Below are 19497 nucleotides of genomic sequence, written 5' to 3'. Positions count from 1 at the left end.
CTGACACTGACCTAAAAATTTTGACATGGAATGTACGTGGCCTTGGTGATCCCAGGAAATGTAGGCAGGTGCTGGCGTACCTGGATCGCCACTCAATACACATAGCCTTTCTCCAAGAGACTCACTTCAGGACGCAGGCAACTCACGCCTTTGCCAGCCGATGGGCGATCCATACTGTGTTCTCGTCTTTCTCGACTTATGCTAGAGGCACTGCAATCTTGGTAAAAAGCCATGGCGGGGTCCAGGATAGACTCTTAAGGGCGATACTGCATAATGTGGGGCAGACTAGGGCACATGGCGGTCACGTCGGTGTGTTGCTATGGTCCCAACATTGATGACCCGGGGTTCTTCACTGAGCTGTGGGCGGCGATTATGGGGACAGGGCCACATCACCTTATTTGGGGAGGATATTTTAATACTACACTAGATCCTACCTTGGACAGGTCGCACCCAGGCCCACAACACTACACTAAGGCACGTACGGAACTGTGCGCTACAGTCATGGACCATAGCCTAGTTGACGCCTGGAGATGCCTCCACCTTGATACAAAGGAAGGCGTGCACTTTACAGCTCAGGCACGCTCATGGGCCAGGCTTGACTATATTTTCCTAACACCACAGCTCTATACCTCACTCGTTCGATCACAGCACCTCCCCAGAACATATTCAGATCACTCCCCTGTAAAAATTACACTGCGCTCAGTGGACCTAGGCCCCCCCCATGACTGCTTTGTGGATGCAGCCCACAATGTTACTTGACATCACCTTTCAAGAAGAACTGAGAGAGGAATGTCTAGATTTCTTCAGACGGAATAAAGACTCGGTTAGGGATGTGGAAACTATTTGGGATGCATTTAAGGTGACGTTAAGGGGAATTTGCATTGCTAAAGGAGCCGGGGTCTTAAAGGCTATTGTTGCCTGAATAAGAGCATTGGAAAAGGACCTTAAGAGCCTGGAAGCAACGTTGGCTTCTGCTCCCACTGATGCTGCCCTCCTAAAGGTGCGAGACAAAATGTCTTTGAATACACTGCTGAAGCTACACAGGAATCGAAATTTAGAGGCAAATACTGGACCGCTCGCCGTTATGGCGAGGGCGAGAGACCAGGGAAGGCCTTGGCCTCCACGATTAAACTGGCACGCACGCCCAATATCATACTTGAACTAGAAGACCCAGATGGTCTAGTCGTTGGGGACACTTCACAAATCCTCAATTCTTTTGTGTCGCATTACAGCACACTATACGATTCCTCTAGAGTGTGTGCACTTCGACTACAAGACGTCTCCCTAGGCTGGCTTAGTGATGCACAAAGGGTCTTTCTTAGTGCGCCCTTTGAAGTGGATGAAGTCCGGGAGGCGATTATGGGCATGAGATCAGGGAAAGCCACAGGATTAGATGGTATCCCAATAGAATTTTATACAACTTATATTGACTTTATGGCCACAGTGTTGCGTGAGGTTTATGAGGACGCCCTTGAAGTAGGCCATCTGCCATCACCTATGAGAGTCGCACTCATCACTTCGCTACTCAAACCTGGCAAGCCTGCGAATAAATGTGATTCTTATCGCCCGCTCTCATGACTTAACTGTGATGTTAAGATGCTTGCCAAGCTTATCGCTAACCGTATCAGTCTCCTCCTCCCTACCCCGATACTACCTGACCAATCTGGATTAGTGCCTGGCAGAGCAACCTCATACAATTTACGTACTTTTTTTTCAGTCCTTAATTCAGTGCACGAAGACCAACCGATGGCGGCTGTCTTCCTCGATGCCACTAAGGCGTTTGATTCCCTTGAGTGGGATTAGGTATTTCGAGTCCTGGAGAGAATGGGCTTTCCAATAATATTCATCTCCTGGATCAGGCATCTTTACGAACGCCCAGTGGCCAGAGTGCTCATTAATGGCAAACTGTCTGGGGAACCAGGCAGGGGTGTCCCCTCTCACCTCTCCTATTCGCGATAGCTACGGAACCCTTAGCTGCCAAACTGCGCCAGCATCATAATAATAGGGCACAATGATGTTTCCAAAGGCAAATATTAATATCGATGTATGCGGATGACATCACTTTGTATATAAGGGATCTTAGCGAAAACCTAAACCCCATTCTTAGAGAATTCATACAATTTGGTAGGCTCTCAGGCGTCCAAATTAATTGGGGTAAATCTTGCATATTCCCACTCACACCTTCCACAACACGCTTTGACTTAGATTATCCTATTTCCTGGAGTGACGGAGATTTTAAATACCTAGGCATACACATAGAAAAGGATAGGGATGAGCTGCTTCGAGCTAATTATGGCACTACTATGAATCGCATTATTTATAGCATTGCACGTTGGATTACCTTGCCTCTTTCTATGCCAGGTAGGACATCCTTGATCAAAATGGTGATCCTTCCGCAACTTCTCTACCTTTTCTTAAATATCCCGTTTTACCCAGGCAAGTCTTTTTCCCAGCAGCTCCGGTCCGAACTCATTAAACTCGTATGGGGTGGTAAATCACCTCGTTTGAAGTGGGACACCCTTATTAGGCCTTATACTCAGGGGGTCTTTGGTGTACCAGATTTCGAACTATATTATCAGATAGCTCAAGCTCATTATGCCTACTTTTGGGTGCATCAGCCTAGATATATGCCTCAACTCGCCGCTGAGCACTGGCTGGCCCATCCTATCCCTATAGAAGGCGCACTCTACTCTGTAGTGCCTGGCAGGGATAAAACCCCCACGACAGTGCTGAGCACGGTCACAGCATGGACCCGTCTGGCTACTAGACTTGAGGCTACAATGCTCTATGCACCACTGTTACCGCTGGCCTACCATCCAAATATGCCCCCATTGCAAGAAACAGGGTTTCGCAGATTGCTACACAAAATCCATGTGGAAACTTGGGGAGACCTATACCACGATGGTACGTTTCGCTCCATGGAACATTTGTACGAGGGCATACACCCATCTCCACTAGAAATCTTTCTTTATATCAGGCTCCGTCAAGGACTTAAAGCACTAACACCTGACTTTCCTAATGAACCTGTTACCTTAGTTCCTCTGCAGCTTATACTCCAAACTGACAACCCTAGCAAACTGGTCTCGACTATATACAGGACAGTGCATACACAAATAGACTACCCGCCTTTAGCAGCTAAACAGAAATGGGACCTGGAGCTAGGACGACCCCTCACAGACAAGCAATGGGCGTTCTGCCTTCGGCAAACCGAACGCATATCTGCTAGCAGTCAACATAGAATCATACACTATAAGTTCTTACATCGCTTGTATTATACCCCGGCCCGTATGTGTAGACTCCAACTCCACACTACTGACAACTGTGATAGATGCCATGCTCCGGGGGCTGACTTCCTGCATCTTGCGTGGACATGTGAAACGGTCCAACACTACTGGGTCCAGGTACTCGCAGCGCTGTCCAAAATGATCCACACTGTGATAACTCCCTCCCCTGTTCTAACGCTATTGGGGTATGTAGAACCTCTACAAGCAGCACACCGCAAATGTGTTGCTCTAGCCCTCCTAGTAGCAAAAAGAAGAGTTGTGTGTCGTTGGGGCAGGGGCAGGGCCCCTAAACTCAAGGAATGGCTACATGACCTAACATATTGCCAGGAACAGTTGAACACATATTCTGACTTGTTGCCTACTACTTCACGGCCTAGTGATATATGGGCCCCTTTGCGATATTACTTATCCCAGGATAATGCTGATATCGGTGAGGGATCTCCTAACTGACCCCTCCCCCCCCTTACCGTCTCATCTGGATACTCCCCACCACATGAACAGCTAATAGATATCATAAGGTGACCTGAGAAGTTGTGACAGCCACCATGCGCTTACCCCTGGGAGGGAGGAGGGAGATGCTGCGGGCGGTTACTAAGCCGTCCTACTGCTTGGCCTCATTATCAGACCTTGCGTACAAAGAACATTCACTCTCACAGCGCATTGATGTTGTTATGACTTTATCTCCCATGGGATGCGGCTAAACAGTTTACGCCTTATTGGGTCACATACCCTACCTTATTGCACTATTGAAAGTAATACCAATGCTATTGTATCGCCATACTGTGATGTATATTCCGGTGTTCTATATTTATGTTTGAGATGTAAACATGACTGAATGTGTAACTGTAATGCACTCTTTGATGAAGGTTATCGATGTAAAACCCAAAAATAAAGTTTTAAATGATTTAAGAAAAAAAATAATAATAAAAAAAAAAATAAAGGAAGTAGTCCATGAATGAAACAGAAAAAGACCTATAGCATAACTAAATGGTAGTTGGTCTGTGCTGCCACCTTAAAACAGAAGTGACGTAGCAGGAGCACAAACCAATATTGACCCACAAAAGCTGAGCAACAAAGGAGTAAGGCAATGCCAAGCGGCAGGCAGCAGGCGGGATTACACTCCGAATACTGTTTACTACAGGTCTTGGAACCGTGAATGCACTGTCTAGGCTCGACCTAAAAATGGGGTCGGACTCATTTAACCCCAGGCTCTGTTGTTTTTTTAGATATATGCCGTGAGTCTCACTGTAAGTGGTGTTACAAAGGATTGAGTGTGGAAACCGCCAATGCCTGCCTTAAAAACAAGATTCTCTCCTGAGCAGTTTGGTTAAGAGACTCTAGATTGCCTGCATGTGAATGTCTGAGCACACATTTGTGAACATGTATGGGAGCTAAGTGAGTGGGATCAGTCCAGTATATGCACATAGGTAGCCTGTCACAGAAGGGGCCCTTTCTGGGATGTTGCAGACCTGTACAGACCTTATAATGTGTGTGGCAAGATATAGTGTACGTCTGTGCGGCTCCACTAAAAATATGTGTGCTTCACTGTATTGCACATTCTAAGGAAAATCTGCACCAAAGAACAGTTTTTCCATAGTTAGGCTTAAAGACTAGGATGAAGCAACATGGTAAACAAAGATCACAAATTCATATTTAATGTAAGTTTTGTCCTATCTACACTCTATCTGACACTTGATTTATCATACTTCTCTGACTCAGATTCTAATGAATTTCTGACTTTTAAACATCCTACTGGCTTAATTTAATTACTCAGTGGGCCAACACAAGTTTTAAAGGCTTACATTCACAATAAGCCCTTTGACAGAGGAGGGACTTATCTTTGGCAGAGGAAAGGCTGAGAACAGAATCTCCATGCCCAATTATTTTTACACTGCAATCAGCCTTGGAAGGTTCATTCCAGGTAGAACAAAGGAGGACAGACAGACTTCCAGAGCCAATCCCAAGTGGTGCTCTTCTTTTAGGTTTTGGACGTAAAGGACCAGGCAGCTGTTCAAGACCCAAATAATTGTGGGTGGTGGTTGCAAATTGACACTTCTCAGCCTTAATAGTAAGATTCGCATTGTCAAGCTTTTCTAGAACCATACCAAGACGACACCCATGCTCTTTTTCATCTTTACCAAATACAAGGATTTCATCTTGGTATACACAGACCCCTTCACAACCCCTAAGAATCTTCTCCACGGCACGCTGGAAGACGGATGCCGCTCCTACTAAGACAAACGGCATCCTCACTAAAATGAACGTGCCAAATGGTATAATGAAGAATGTGTAATCTCTTGAAGACTCTTTCAATTCTATCTGGTGGTAAGCAGAGGCCAGGTCTATTGTGCTGAACACCTTGGCCCCTCCCAGCAACACCAATAATTCTGAAATATTTGGAAGAGGATATTGATCCACAATGGCACTCTTATTGAGCTGCCTTACATCTACACAATGACTTCCTTAGACTAGCGAGCTGCGACCACTGTGGCCAACCATTCAGTGAAGGTACAACAAAGACAAGCACACACAGAAAGCTGGGCCTATCAGCGTGGAAGATAAGCATGAGTGAAGCAGAGATGTGGCTGTGCATACACTCAAACATGAAACTTGTTGTTGCTTTGGTCACTCCGTAGTTACATAAACTGTGTACCCCTCGACGTGAAGATGCTCCGTAGATGCAGCTGTGCACATCAGCAAAATGTGCAGAAAAGGCATTGCTATGATGATGGCCGAGTGTGACGTGGAGACAGTGACGTCAGGTAGCAGAGTACATGGGAAGGCACATTGCGAAGACACCCCTGCGCGTGACCAAGAGAACGCCTGTGCGAGACCAAAAGGACGACTCTGCACAAGTTGGTGAAATCAAGCAGTGCTGGTGAGAGTGGCACACACATGCCAACTCAAGAGAGTCCTCCGCACGTGCAGAGGACACAGCTTTGCCCATCTGGATATTAAGCGATACAGCCAAAAATGATCACTCCCACTTGCCACTGTTTTACAAACATCAGCGAAAGTCCAAAAAATACAGTTTTCCTTCTGTACTTGTTTCCGGAAATATAGCTGAAGGCGGCCTGAAATGCAGCGGGGTGTTCTCATTTCAAACAGCGTCCCAGAGGAGCACCCGACTCCACGTTAACCAACAAGGGGCACCGTGGCACCCGCAAAGGACCTTGTGGAGAGGGCAGTGCTCAGTACAGCAAGAAGCCCAACACACAGAAGAAGCAGGATGGAGAAATCTGTAGAAAGCGAGCAAAGTGAGACACAGAGCCCCTGAGGGATATGAGACCGCAAAAGTCAAGGTAAGTGTGTACTCACGACCTCTTGTAACTGTAGAAATGATTGTTGAGGTTGTTGAGATCTTCTTGCCAAGCCACTCTTCTTCTCACAATGTTTGAGCTGCTGACTACGCCAGTGTAGGATCCTGGTTAAGTAGAAAGGATCAATCAAGGAAGGTTGTAGAAGGAAGTACAAGTTTATTCTTTAATAAGAAGATCCCATCCAAGTCCCATCAGCTGGTTCCACCAACAGTCCACCAGATCATTCAAATGATCACATTCCAACCCCTCTTGTAACTAAGATAGCAACACAGAGGATACATTCCCTGGTATCCATGGAACTGCAGCACAGCAAGCTACAGATGCCACACTTGTCTTTGTTGTTTGTGGTTGCATTGAGCCATTGACAAAATATACCCAATAAAGTTTCACGTAGATGGCCACATAGAATCACATGTGAACTTAGTTGTCTCTCTGCAATGACAAAACTCTGTATGATAAATATACAGCACAGAAGTCTCCATGTCTTCGAGATTTTGAAGATCATTATAAAAAGCCTGCCACATTCCCAGAAGAGCGTTTCCTTAGAAATAGTCACATCTTTCCCGACATTATTCATCCTTGTATAGGGCTCTCACTCATCAAATAGTCTGCAACGTTCACAAATATTTTTACAAGGCCATCAGATAAACTATATTCTGACTGCCTGACCATATGGCCGATGTCATGTCAATTATGTGTAAGTAAAACAGCAGAAGTGTTTGTACAAGGAGGCCATATCTCTTTGGATTGTGTTGTCATCGATATGAGGGTGCCTTTGGTGGTCTTTAATCAACCTGAGCAATTATGACCTCTCCCACGGTTGCTGGCGGACAGGGTTAAGCATCCGTTAGCAAATTTAACAAGGAGACCTGAGAGTAAAGGAAGCTATCAAGCTCCAAGTTTTCCTTTCCTTTTTCCGTCTGTAGGTCTCAAAACCTCAGCTGACCTCTGAATCTATTTTATGCTCAGAGAATGTTTTCATAAATATTTACATTATTAAAATAGATATGGTGCATACTGATAAATATATTCATTGACCTCCGGCAGCATGGCTAATGAAAGAAGCATAATATAGCATTTTAATTCATATCATTATTTACGTGCACATTTCACAATAGAATACGCTTTGCATTAATAAGTCCTTTAAGAGCAAACCTTACACTAAAAACATGAAGTTTGGTATGGGGTTCCATGTGTTTATCCATAAACAAGCATGCATTAGGGGACAAAAATAGCCCACCTCCAGCTTTCTGTCATAGCATTGCACGCAGGAGCGTATAAGAAGGGGCCACTTAAAATTCGAGATAATCTTTCAACTCCTAATTACACAGATATGCGCGCCATTTAATGATGGCATACTTGTTAATTCACATAGATGTCAAAATGCACTCAATCATTTCTATTTAACCCGAGTTCTTCTAGCGCTGAACATGCACCACGGAAACATCTGTTCACTGCAAGTTTGCTGGGTGAGTGTACACTGTTTAATGTTCATTTTTTCACTGCGTAATCGCTAACCATCCCTTTGTCATTTGGATGCACCGTTTTAGTGCTGGTACAGTAACTTGCCTGACACCATAACAAACCTAAACGATCCATGAATGGCTAAACGCTGTATCCCGGCAGGAATGCGAAGGCAAATTAGTTTGGCCTTCTCTGCCCACTGCTGTCTTTTTTTTATTTTTATGATCCGCCAATGGGCACGAGGAAACATACTTTATAGGGCCGCTGCAGATGGTCTGGTCGCAGATGACTGAAGGGTTTTGCCTTGAATACTTTCAGAATGCTAATGCGATATTCCTGAATGCATGCGCCTTGCTAGATAGATGCCATTAGTGGTTACAAATGACATGTCAGTATCATATACCTATGCGACTACATTTCGAGAAAAATCCTGAGGTTATAGTGTGGTTGGAAATGCTTAAAATGTGCTACTGCGGGGGTTGTTGTTAATTGTATTTTTTCTATTTATGCATTTTATGAATAAGCGCAGCTTGAATCAATATAAAAAAACTTGGCTTTAATCTTCAAAAAAAAACCTAGGAGATCAGTTGGGTTAAGATTCTTTCGATATGTCCTGTGGCTGATTCCCGCAGCACCTATTTGTTCAGCGCCTTTTAGTCCTACCTACATTTTCCCTTTTGTTTCTATTGCTTTAGGATCTTCATTTTTTAGGATGTCTATCCTGCTCCGCTCAGACTCCAGATTAAGAAAGTAGCCTGTACCCCTAGAGTTGTAAGGTGTGTACTTCATGACATTGGTGACGGATATTCTTTCTTGACCTTTAATCAGTCGACTGGGATATAAGGTTTAAACTATGGGTGGATTATTAGGTATATTTTAAGACACTATGGGGTCATTAGGATGGCAGGCTGACTTAGTCCGCCCGCCATCCTATCGGTCTAAGTGACCGCCCGCCATAAGGGCGGGGGTCCCGGGGGGGGGGATTAGGATGCGCCCGCAACAGTGGCGGGCACATCATGCATGTTTAGCATTGTGTCGGGTAGGTGCTCTCAGCACCGCCCGCCACAATGCTAAAAATGCATTAATGCATTTGCATTAACAAAGCGGCAGGCACTGCGCGGTGCCTGCCGCGATGCCGCCACGGAAAGGCATCTGTTTTTGGCCATCCTAATATGGCTGGCGGTGTCTAATAGACAGCGCCACCATGTTATGCCTTTTCCGCCCCGGCCGCAAGGCGACCTGGGCGGAAAACCGGCGGACGGTCTTTCCGTCCGCCGCGGCCCACCCCACCATCCTAATCTGGCGGGGGGACTTTAGGGCAAGGATGACGGGCGGAATGCTACCGCCAGCCTGGCGGGGGCAATCCGCCCGCCATCCTAATGACCCCCCATGTTTTTTCTCTTCATCTTCTTGTTTATTTTTCTTGTTGAGTTTAGGTATTTGGTTGAGAACCTTGTGAATGTTTTGCTCATTGCGTGACCCTGATTTGTCCTGCTTTTAACTTTTTTATTCCTTGTACATTCTTTTCCCACAGACAGTCTCCTCAGCCCTGCTGTGCAAACTGTATTATGTACATATTTTTTGATGACCACTCCTGGCTCACGAATACTGATCAAAGCATGAAATGTGCGCTCTGATGAAGGAATTTATATAATGCTTTTTGGTACTTTCCAAAATGCGCGTCACGCTTTTCTTCTGTGAGTGTTTTGTATTTTTGTGAATTGTATATTTTTGTTCTTTGCAATGTCTGATGTTTTTCGCTTTTTGTAATTGAATGTATTTTGGATTTATTTTATGTGCTTGATACATTTGTTTCTTGGTTGCTGGGTATATAGTGTGTATTTCTATTTTTGAATATTGTTAATTGTGGGCTGGATTTTTGTGTTTCATGAATATTTGTGTACAGTTGATATGGTTACAGAGCAATGGGATGTATTTTCTCTATGAATGATTTTATTTATGTTTTCTGCCTTACTCTTTTTAAGGCAAATGATAAAACATTTAATAATGAGAAATAAAAAATAAAAAATCAGTTGAGCTGCTCTTTGGGTTTTAGATGTATTTCAAAGACAATAGCAATACAACCATCAGAAAGTGGATTCTGAAGCTAATACTTGACCAATAATGTGGATGATGAATAACACCAATAACTCCAGTAATGTTAATGGAATGGGGGACTCTGAGCTAAACACTTACTTTAATTTATAACATCTCCATTTGATCATAGAGGAATATTATATCAGTTTAAAGTCATTTGAGAGATCCTGCATGTGAAAAATGAGTAGCTCAGATAGACCTGTCTGAGCAGTAGCATAGCAAGGATGCCATTGCCACTGGTGCAAGGCAGGAAAATATCCCTTTAAATACTGCTGGCATAGTAAATACAGCAATAATCAGGGTTCAATGTACAGCTCAGTCTTCTGGATCCCAGTTTATTTCACCTGCTTCACTAATGTTAGCTATTGAGTGTAAGCCCTAAACTTTGACATTGAAATAATATTTTCATTAAATCCAGTTTGGTATTTAGATGTATTGGGGCTGGCATTTTGAACTTCTGTAACGCATTATTTGTACAGACAATAAGCTACTCATAAGCGTTTTTGCAAATTTATATAACTTGTTTTAGAGTAGCTCATGTTTGAGTAGGTTTTGAAAGGATTGTGCAGGGATTTGCGTTCTTGGTTTTTTTAAGGGTATGGAATGATACATGTAATGTGTTTTTCAGCCTGATTCATCAACAGGCCGTTTTGCGAGCCCCTAATAGCGAATCATAGCGATTCGCTATTAAGGACTCGCAAAACGGTAATCATGTAGGAATCGCATAATAAAATGCGATTCCTACTGATTCCTTATTTGCGATTAGCAAATTGCTAATCGCAAATAAGGAATAACTCGCCATTCATTCCTATGGGCCAAAAGGCCCATAGGAATGAATGGGGAGTATTCCTTATTTGCGATTAGCAATTAGCTAATCGCAAATAAGATTGCGATTTGAAGGGTGCCAGGGGTGTCCACAGGACACCCTGTAGCACCCCTCAAATGAAATTTCACACAGGTGTTGTGTGTAACATGCAACTCAGAAAAATGCATTTAAATGCATTTTTCTGAGTTTTCGCAATTTACCGCGAGGTCTGACCTCGCGGTAAATTGCGGCAAGAAATTGCGAATTCGCAAATTTAAATCGGATGTTGAATTGCATTTAAGGAATCTCTAATAGAGATTCCGTAAATGTAATTCCTCGCACATTTGCGACATCGCAATAAGCGATTTTTGTATTTGGGATGCTGAATCCCAAATGCAAAAATCGCTCTCGCAAAGGGCCGGATTCTCAGAATCCGGCCCCTTGCGAGCGCAATTTAGGTTCATGAATCGGGCGGTTAATGAATTGCAAAATGATAAAGTATATATATGTAATGGTTTTAATGTTTGTCTTGCCAAATTGGATTAACTGTAATAAAAAAAAATTGTAATGTGGAACTCTCAACTCTCAGTCAAGCCACTGAGTACAGTATGCCTTTAAGCACTCAAGTAACCAGCGCAGCCCTGCCAATATTCACTCTTGAACCCAATTCTCTAACAGTGCATATTATCTCTTCGGTCTCCTCCTGACACTTATTACTCTTCATCTTCTTCCATAAAGTTAGCAGTGTTATTTAACTTCAGCATGTGCCTGGAATCATTTCTTTCTTTCTCCAAAGTATTCTAAACGTCATCTTTTTTTTTTACAGCTTGGCAGATTGACTAAGGTCAGTGCTTATAAATACGAGAGGTTGGGGGCACAAACAATTTAAAATATCGAAAGGAATAAAGATGTTAATGCTCAGGCAAATGATATTCAAAGAATAACTGAAATATTCTGAAGTTTCCAACACATCTTTAAATCATTGGAAATCTCTGCAAAGTTGACTAACTTTGCAACATGTATCACTCAATAACGGAACGGATCTCACTTCTGAAAATAGGTGTCTGAGAAATAAGGTCTACAAAGGATAAAATGAGCAGGACAGATTCTGCACTGGGAAACATTGTCTCACACTGCATGTTGTGGAATGCCCTCCACAGTGGTAAGTCCGGGTGAAATACTGGTACTAGCCATTATGAATGACCCAAAGTACCCAATTGCAATGACCCCTAGGGTGGATCTCGACAACTCCCTACCTAGATGGGACACATGAGAGGCAGAACATGGGAAGGAATTCATTCCTGGACTGGATGTTATGTCCCATTACACCGGGCAGAAATACTGAGGGGAAACTAGCCAAAATATCCAAACATTGCGGGCAGAGATTTGCACTACTCAAAGGGGAGGTTAGGTATCATGTACCGAAAGTACCCGTGTGGGCATACCCCATGGATCGAGGCTGTACTAGTAGTCTTAGGGGATTCTATGAACACAACATGTTCAGGACCTTTTAAGAAGTGGAGGATACGTACATATTGGGAGGCGGGGACAATTTCTAACAAACAGGGCCCTGTTAGAAGCAACAGTTACCAATTGGGGTCCGTATTGCAAAGAACCAATGACCACTGCGACCTTACATCTACTTCCCACACATGGTATGAGCTGTAGAAGAGTCACACTGCTATATGGGGCATTACTAGAGACACGCGTTAGCACGTAACCATTTATTAGAGAGAAGTGGTCAATGATTATTGGCCAGGGCTGATGAATAAGCAATGAAAAACAACACTAGTAAATGTTAAGAGGGTCTTACAAGAGGATGTCAATTACTTACAAAAAACGTATGTTACCCTGATGCACATAAACACAATGTACACAAGTCAAGTCAAGTCAAGTCAAAAATGTATATAGCGCGCTACATACCCAGAGGATTTCGCTTGCCAGGCTGGATTACATTTGGCATTCTTTGATACAAATCACACTGAAAGGACTTAGAACGTATGATCCTTGATATTGGCATGACACTCTCTTATGCATGGTGATGTCCTACCAAAGACAAATAATAAAATGTAAGTTTAACTAAGATTCATTTGTGTGGTAACCTATAGTGAATATAACAATAATGCTGCAACTCGATCCTCTTACTGCACCAACCAACCCCTGATGAAGTCCTTATGGATGAAACATGTTGGCAGCCAATCTCAGCAGCAGGCATATGGACAGGTTACAGCTTACCCTGCCAGTCAAGCCATTAAAGCCCGCGTCCGGACCCTTACACCACCCACCTGGATGCTCTTTGTAGACTTTATCTAAACAACCAGCCCCTCGTTAAACCCGCCAAAAACTGCCACACTGAGCAGACCCGAGGAAGCATTCCATACCCCAGGCAGCTCCGTCTCATCTGAAGAGAGCGGTACTGCATAACAGCATGGCTTCAGCATGCATGTACATTTACAAACCTACATTTACATGTAGGAAAACACAAATTCTTAATTCAAACAAGATATATTTTAAAGACAAAGAGCCGTCTTGTGGTAGCTTTTTCCTATGTCTGTTCCAGGGTGTGAGTCAGACATTACCTTTGTGTAGAGTAATACTCCTCCCTGATCTGACACTCTTCTGACCCTTTCATTCATGCACACCATGATCTTTACCCAATGTTAATTTTAGCCCTGTATGCCTCTGGGCTTTGTCCCTATAATTTTATCCACCTAGATCTGTGCCACCTCTTCTTTCTCTTTTCCCCATGTTGGCTGTTCCCGACTTTCTGCTCTTCCACTATGTTCCACTAACATTTCATTCAAAGTGTCACTGAGAATGCAGTAAATGTCACACAAAAGTACAATGATAACATAAAAATGTCACACATGGGCAAACTAAAAACTTGGAAGTTCTGCATCACAGGTTCCTAGAGTAGAGCATCAACACCACACAGCACACTAAGGGCCATATTATCAAGAACGGCGATAACATTATCGCCCTTCTGTGGGAATTCACAAGGGCATATTATCAAGCCCCTTATCGCCACTTTATTGGCAGTTTCCTACTGCTAAAGTGGCGATAATGTTATCGCCGTTATTGAAAATATGGCCCTATGTTCTCACATTGGGAGGGGAATGAGGAGAGATTGGATTATTGTATTACCTGAAGAGCTTTCACAGGAAATTTCTGAGGAATAATTCACAGCACCAAGAGAACCATAAACAGGTGGAAAATCTTCAAAATTCTACATATGGGGTCTCGGTTTAGCATGTGGGTCTACTTCCCCTGGCAGCAAATCAGAGAGGTCTCACTGCAAGGAATCTCCTAGAATTGTCTTTACTAATCTCCGCCCTTCAATTGCCCTCCGCCAGCCTCTATGGAGAATATGACCCTAGCTGAACTCACACAAACTCGTATGGATTCCCCATCTTACAGCATGTTCCATGAAACCCTTCACCCTCATTGATTTTCAACACAAACTGTGAAATGCACTGATGTGCCCCAGCACCACTCAATACATTATTTCATGGGAAGCTCCGGTCCGTCTCATGAACCCTCGCAACACCGATTGATCTGCAGTGTTTCTTCATCCCCACACAGTCCTCCTCATTGTAGCAATAAGGGACTGAGGCTTCTTTACCTCTTACAGACACTACAAAATCTGTTCTTTATTTCTACAAAATACCTGTAGCATCATTCTAAAGGACCATGTTTTTCCTTCTGTCATCAGAAAATGTTACCAAATCAGAAGAACAGCACAATAAAAAACAGACGAGTATCAGCGTAAAAAGACAGCGTCCCTGCACATTGAAAACGGTAAGCAGCAATTTACAATACTGTCTGCTTTAGCGGCCTACAGAAAGTGCTGCAGCAGTGCATGCAGCCCGATTAAGTGCGATAGCTGGGTTGATGGATTCTATTTAAGCACGGGAGGCTCCTATTATGCTTCTCTTTCTTTTACTGCAAAATACCAGCAGCAAATAGCAAGCATTGGCATAGCGAAATCGGTCTCGTCTTTGGGACCTTATAAGTGTTTAGCCATGCAGCACATTCTCCTAGGTACTGTGTCACATGGAATTGAAGAGCCATACAATTGCTTCACACTGGGTACCCTTTATAAACAGTAGCCATCTGCAGCTGGTCTGAATTACCAATGAATTTCAAGACAGGTGGTACTGCACACCAGTATGATGCACAGTCTACACACCGAACAATGAACCAGATTAGGTTGGAATGTTCTGCCCTCTCCTTTTACAAAAGACCTCTGTAAAGGAAATATATTGTGCAAGAATCTTGAATTACAACTGTAGGATGACGTCTGCACAAATAGCCAAAAGGCTAAGTAATTGGCATATACTATACTACAGATACATTGTTACATAACTTAAGAGTGGCTAGAAGCTGTTCAATGGCACATAGACAGACTATTTCAATAAGACCTTGTGACTTTTAGGAAGAAATGACCAGTTATTAAAATGCATGTCTATCAGTCTGTGGCTTTCTAGAAACCCACTCACCATTGAACACACCTTAACAGAGTAGATTAGACTTATAATGCTACCAATGCATTTAGATTAATTCAAGAGATTCACTGAGACAAACCTCGCCCATTCCATGACGAAGTTGATGTTTCACCCACATGGATTAAAAATATTATTGCGAAATCTTGATATCATGTTCATATAACTTAGCTTTTCAAAAGGAATGAATCGTGCCCTTTAATTATGCTGAAAAAGCTTGATAAGAAGCAGGACCGGACTGGCCATAGCGGGCACCAGGCATTTCCCCGGTAGGCCGCTAGGATGGTGGCTGCTTTTTGGCCCTCTCGGGGGAAAATTTTTGCTACCGGGGGTCGGCAATGTCGGCCCCCTGTAACAAAATCGGCCAAAACCGGACCATGCAAACTGCTCAGCTACACTCCCCCTCACCCCAGGGGAGGGGTGGGGGGAGCTGAGCAGTTTGCCAGGGCAGGTTTCTGTTCCCAGTCCAGCCCTAACAAGAAGCTACTTAAAACTCCACACAGTTCAGAGCCATGCCCAAATGCTGTGCCCGTGGATCTGTGCATGCCCATGCTTGTTAAAGAAATTAAGGCACGTGCATGGAATAAATTACTCCGATATCGTGCTATTCGAAATATTTGTTACAATCATTGGGATGTTTTGTTTATCATATAGTATACCGCCATTCATTTCTTTAATCTATTTTTCTAGTGGTGGAGTGTGGTAGCTCCCAGATTTGCATTGCATGCAAAACAGTGCCTTTCTGGCGAACATTGTTGTGTGCTTAGACACAGAACGTGCACTAGTGCACGCAAAGTAACTAAGTGCAAAGAAGCGTGAATCTGTTGCCAATGGAGAGCCAAACATGCAAAAGTGAAAACAAGCAGCAGCATGACCAAAGCAACCAGCACAGGGCTGACCTCATTCGCTCCAGCTGTTCATTCTTGTGCATGTCCCTGACCACACTCCAAAAAACCCTTGGGGGCAATCAAAAGAGCTTCCTGATCCAGTTTTTGCATTCCACTATATTATATCACTTGCACAGTGATAACCAACTGCAGCCAGAGTAGTGTGTTGCAAACCGCAGACACGTGCCTAGGGAGTTGGGGGCGCAAAGCAGAGGCTAAGGGCTTTGCAGCAGGGACAAAAGGCTCATGTACTCCGTAATACCCCAGCCTACTTCAGCTGCAGCAAACGGAGTCCCCAGAGGCCCCTGGTGGACATAAATTGGCCCGAGTGTCAGCCATGACTTTATCAATGTGGGATGTTGTTGTCCCGAGCCAGGAGATTAGCTGCTGTCTGTCACCACTCAAGCCCTTCGGTGCAACCGAGCTTGAATGATGCTCATCCCGATGTGCCCGAGACAAGGCAGACACCCTGTCGGGAGTTATCAGCAGCCCCGCCCTGTCCACACAGGCTCGTGGTATATCATGTGCCAGCTGCCATGATTTGTTGTGTACAATGACCTGAAAGCCAGGCCCAAGGCTAAGTGGGAGTAGAATGTTACAAGCAATACTATCAGGAACAGTATTTGATTTTTGCACATTACAAGGGCGTGCACACGATGTCGCTGTATGAAGATAATTGAATGTCTTTTTTTCCGCCTCAGCATCTATCAGGGTAATAGCAATTGCACATTGCAAATGCAAAAAGACACTAACATTTAAATACGCCTTCGTAAAAAAAGATTTTCTTTCAGGTTACAAACAGTACATTATTTACAACCAGTATACAGCACTATACATAACACATTTAACACACCGTATTAAAAACAATGTTATTGTAATACAAACACTAATTCCAAATTATTAGATATATTTCATGCTTTAATAACAACACTACATATTATGGGAGGGAAACTGCACATTTGGAGACGCAAAGCAATGCCTTCTAAAAAAAAGCAAACCAAATGCATTGAAAAACTTAAACGAAAATCAATACCTTCTAAAATGAAGCAAACAAATTTCGTGGAAAAAGTTGGAGACAATCAAAATGCATTAAAAAAAAACCTAAGACGAAATGCAATGCCTTCAGAAATGAATCAAACCAAAGCCAGGAAAAAAGTCAGAGGAAACCATCACATATTTAGAACAACGAAGTAATACGAGTAAAGGGGCCAATAGCTATAGGCATGAACAACTCTCCAAAAGGAGGGACTTTAGAACACATTTCGCCAACCACAAGTCAGACAGTGGGACAGAAAATAACAAATAGAAAATACAGGAAAAAAAGGCAGTGTCAAACATCATATAGTATATACAGCATCTCTCGACGAGACTAGGCGAGATCTAAAAAGCGTTTAAACTGCAACACAAAATACATTTCCCATGAAACCCTGCTCACAACCACCGATCATGGATCAGTAGTCCATATAATGGTAGTCACCATCATCTGAAGAGGCTCTTTCCTTTCTGCTCGAAGCCAAGATAAGTGACTTTTGATGTTGCGCTTGTGCTTTATTGTTCAACGTATTGTCATTTTCATAAAAGTATTTTCATAAACATATTTACATAAGCATATTTCATAAATATATTGTCATTTTCCTTAACGTAATTAATTGTTGCCATGCTATTGAAAGGTTAATTTGCATTATCATGTGGTGATACTCCTTTTCCCATGGCACTCATGACATGGGAAAAGGTGCATGTGATGCTCCGGCCCGAGTTCAAGACTGACAAGTAAGTGCTTATTTCGAACACGCTCTTTGAACGAGCTTCTTCACTGTCTGTCACCGTGTTGCTTGATTTGAATTGGTGCCTTCCCTAATAGGGCCCAACTTCATACCCGAGCCTGGGGACACATGCAGTCCCCCTTCCACGTCTATCCTTCTCAGCGCATAGCTTTTTTAATGCTTGGCTTTGTACTGTTTTTCTAGTTACTCTTGCAGCAGGAAGGTGATACTGGCTCAGGCTGTAAAAACTCGGGCTGCTCTGGTGAGCAGCGTACACTCTCAGAAAAAGATAATTAGGCTCTAGATGCCCTCTTTATCTGGCATTGTACTAGTAATTGATTACGGCTTTGCTGAGGAGCTGTCCTTATCTCTTGTGAGTGCACGTGGGTTGGGCTCCTTCCTGACTGATCCCTTGGGACTGACTTGGGGCAATCTTTAAAAAGTAGTGATTTCACAACTTTAACATTGGAGCTGGGCACCCTTTGGGGAGCAACAATATAAATCTTATTATGAGGAACAACCACATTTAGAAGATACTTTGGTTGACGAGCTGGATGCATCTGTCCAGCAGTCAGTCAATAGGGCAATTGAGACTGCTGTCTCTATTACAGTTAACAAGGCTCTGGCAGCAGCACTTAAACCCATTACCGCTCATCTAGAGAATTTTGCCAAACAACATGAATTTCACAATCCTATGATTCCTGAGCCTATGACCAGACCATTGGACGTACCTTAAAAAGTAAAAGCCAAGTCTTGTGAGTGGCCTCATGCTGACACCCTGGCAAAGCTTCCTCAAGCTTCCCTGAGTGATCATGGCTACTCGATCCCCTCAACCTCCTCAGATGCGCAGTCACAGCGCAAGAGTGATAATTACACAGACACTGACATGACACAGACCGACTCGTCTGATCATGACAGCCAAAATAAGTGACTTTTGATGTTGTTCTTGTGCTTTATTGTTCACACGTTATTGTCAGTTTCATAAAAGTATTTTCACAAACGCATTTACATAAATGTATTTGATAAATATATTGTAATTTTCCTAAATTTGATTGATTGCTGTCATGGTATTGAAGGGTTAATTTGCATTATCGTGTGATGGCACTCTTTTTCCGGTGGCACTCATGACATGGTAAAAGGTGCTTGTGATGCTCTGGCCGAGTCTAGGACTGACAGGTGCTTATTTTGAATGCGCTCTTTGAATGAGCTGCTTCACTGTCTGTCACTGTGTTGTTTGATTTGAATCGGCACGGTCCCTAATCAAACCCAACTCCATACCTTAGCCTGGGGACACGTTGCCCAATTGGGCAGAAAACGTGGGCTCATTTTGGGCAACACGCAGTCCCCCTTATATGTCTGTCCTCCTCGGCGCAGC

Source organism: Lissotriton vulgaris, chromosome 5, assembly GCF_964263255.1.
Source record: "Lissotriton vulgaris chromosome 5, aLisVul1.2, whole genome shotgun sequence".
NCBI lineage: Eukaryota > Metazoa > Chordata > Amphibia > Caudata > Salamandridae > Lissotriton > Lissotriton vulgaris.
Note: the sequence above shows the minus strand (reverse complement) of the source record.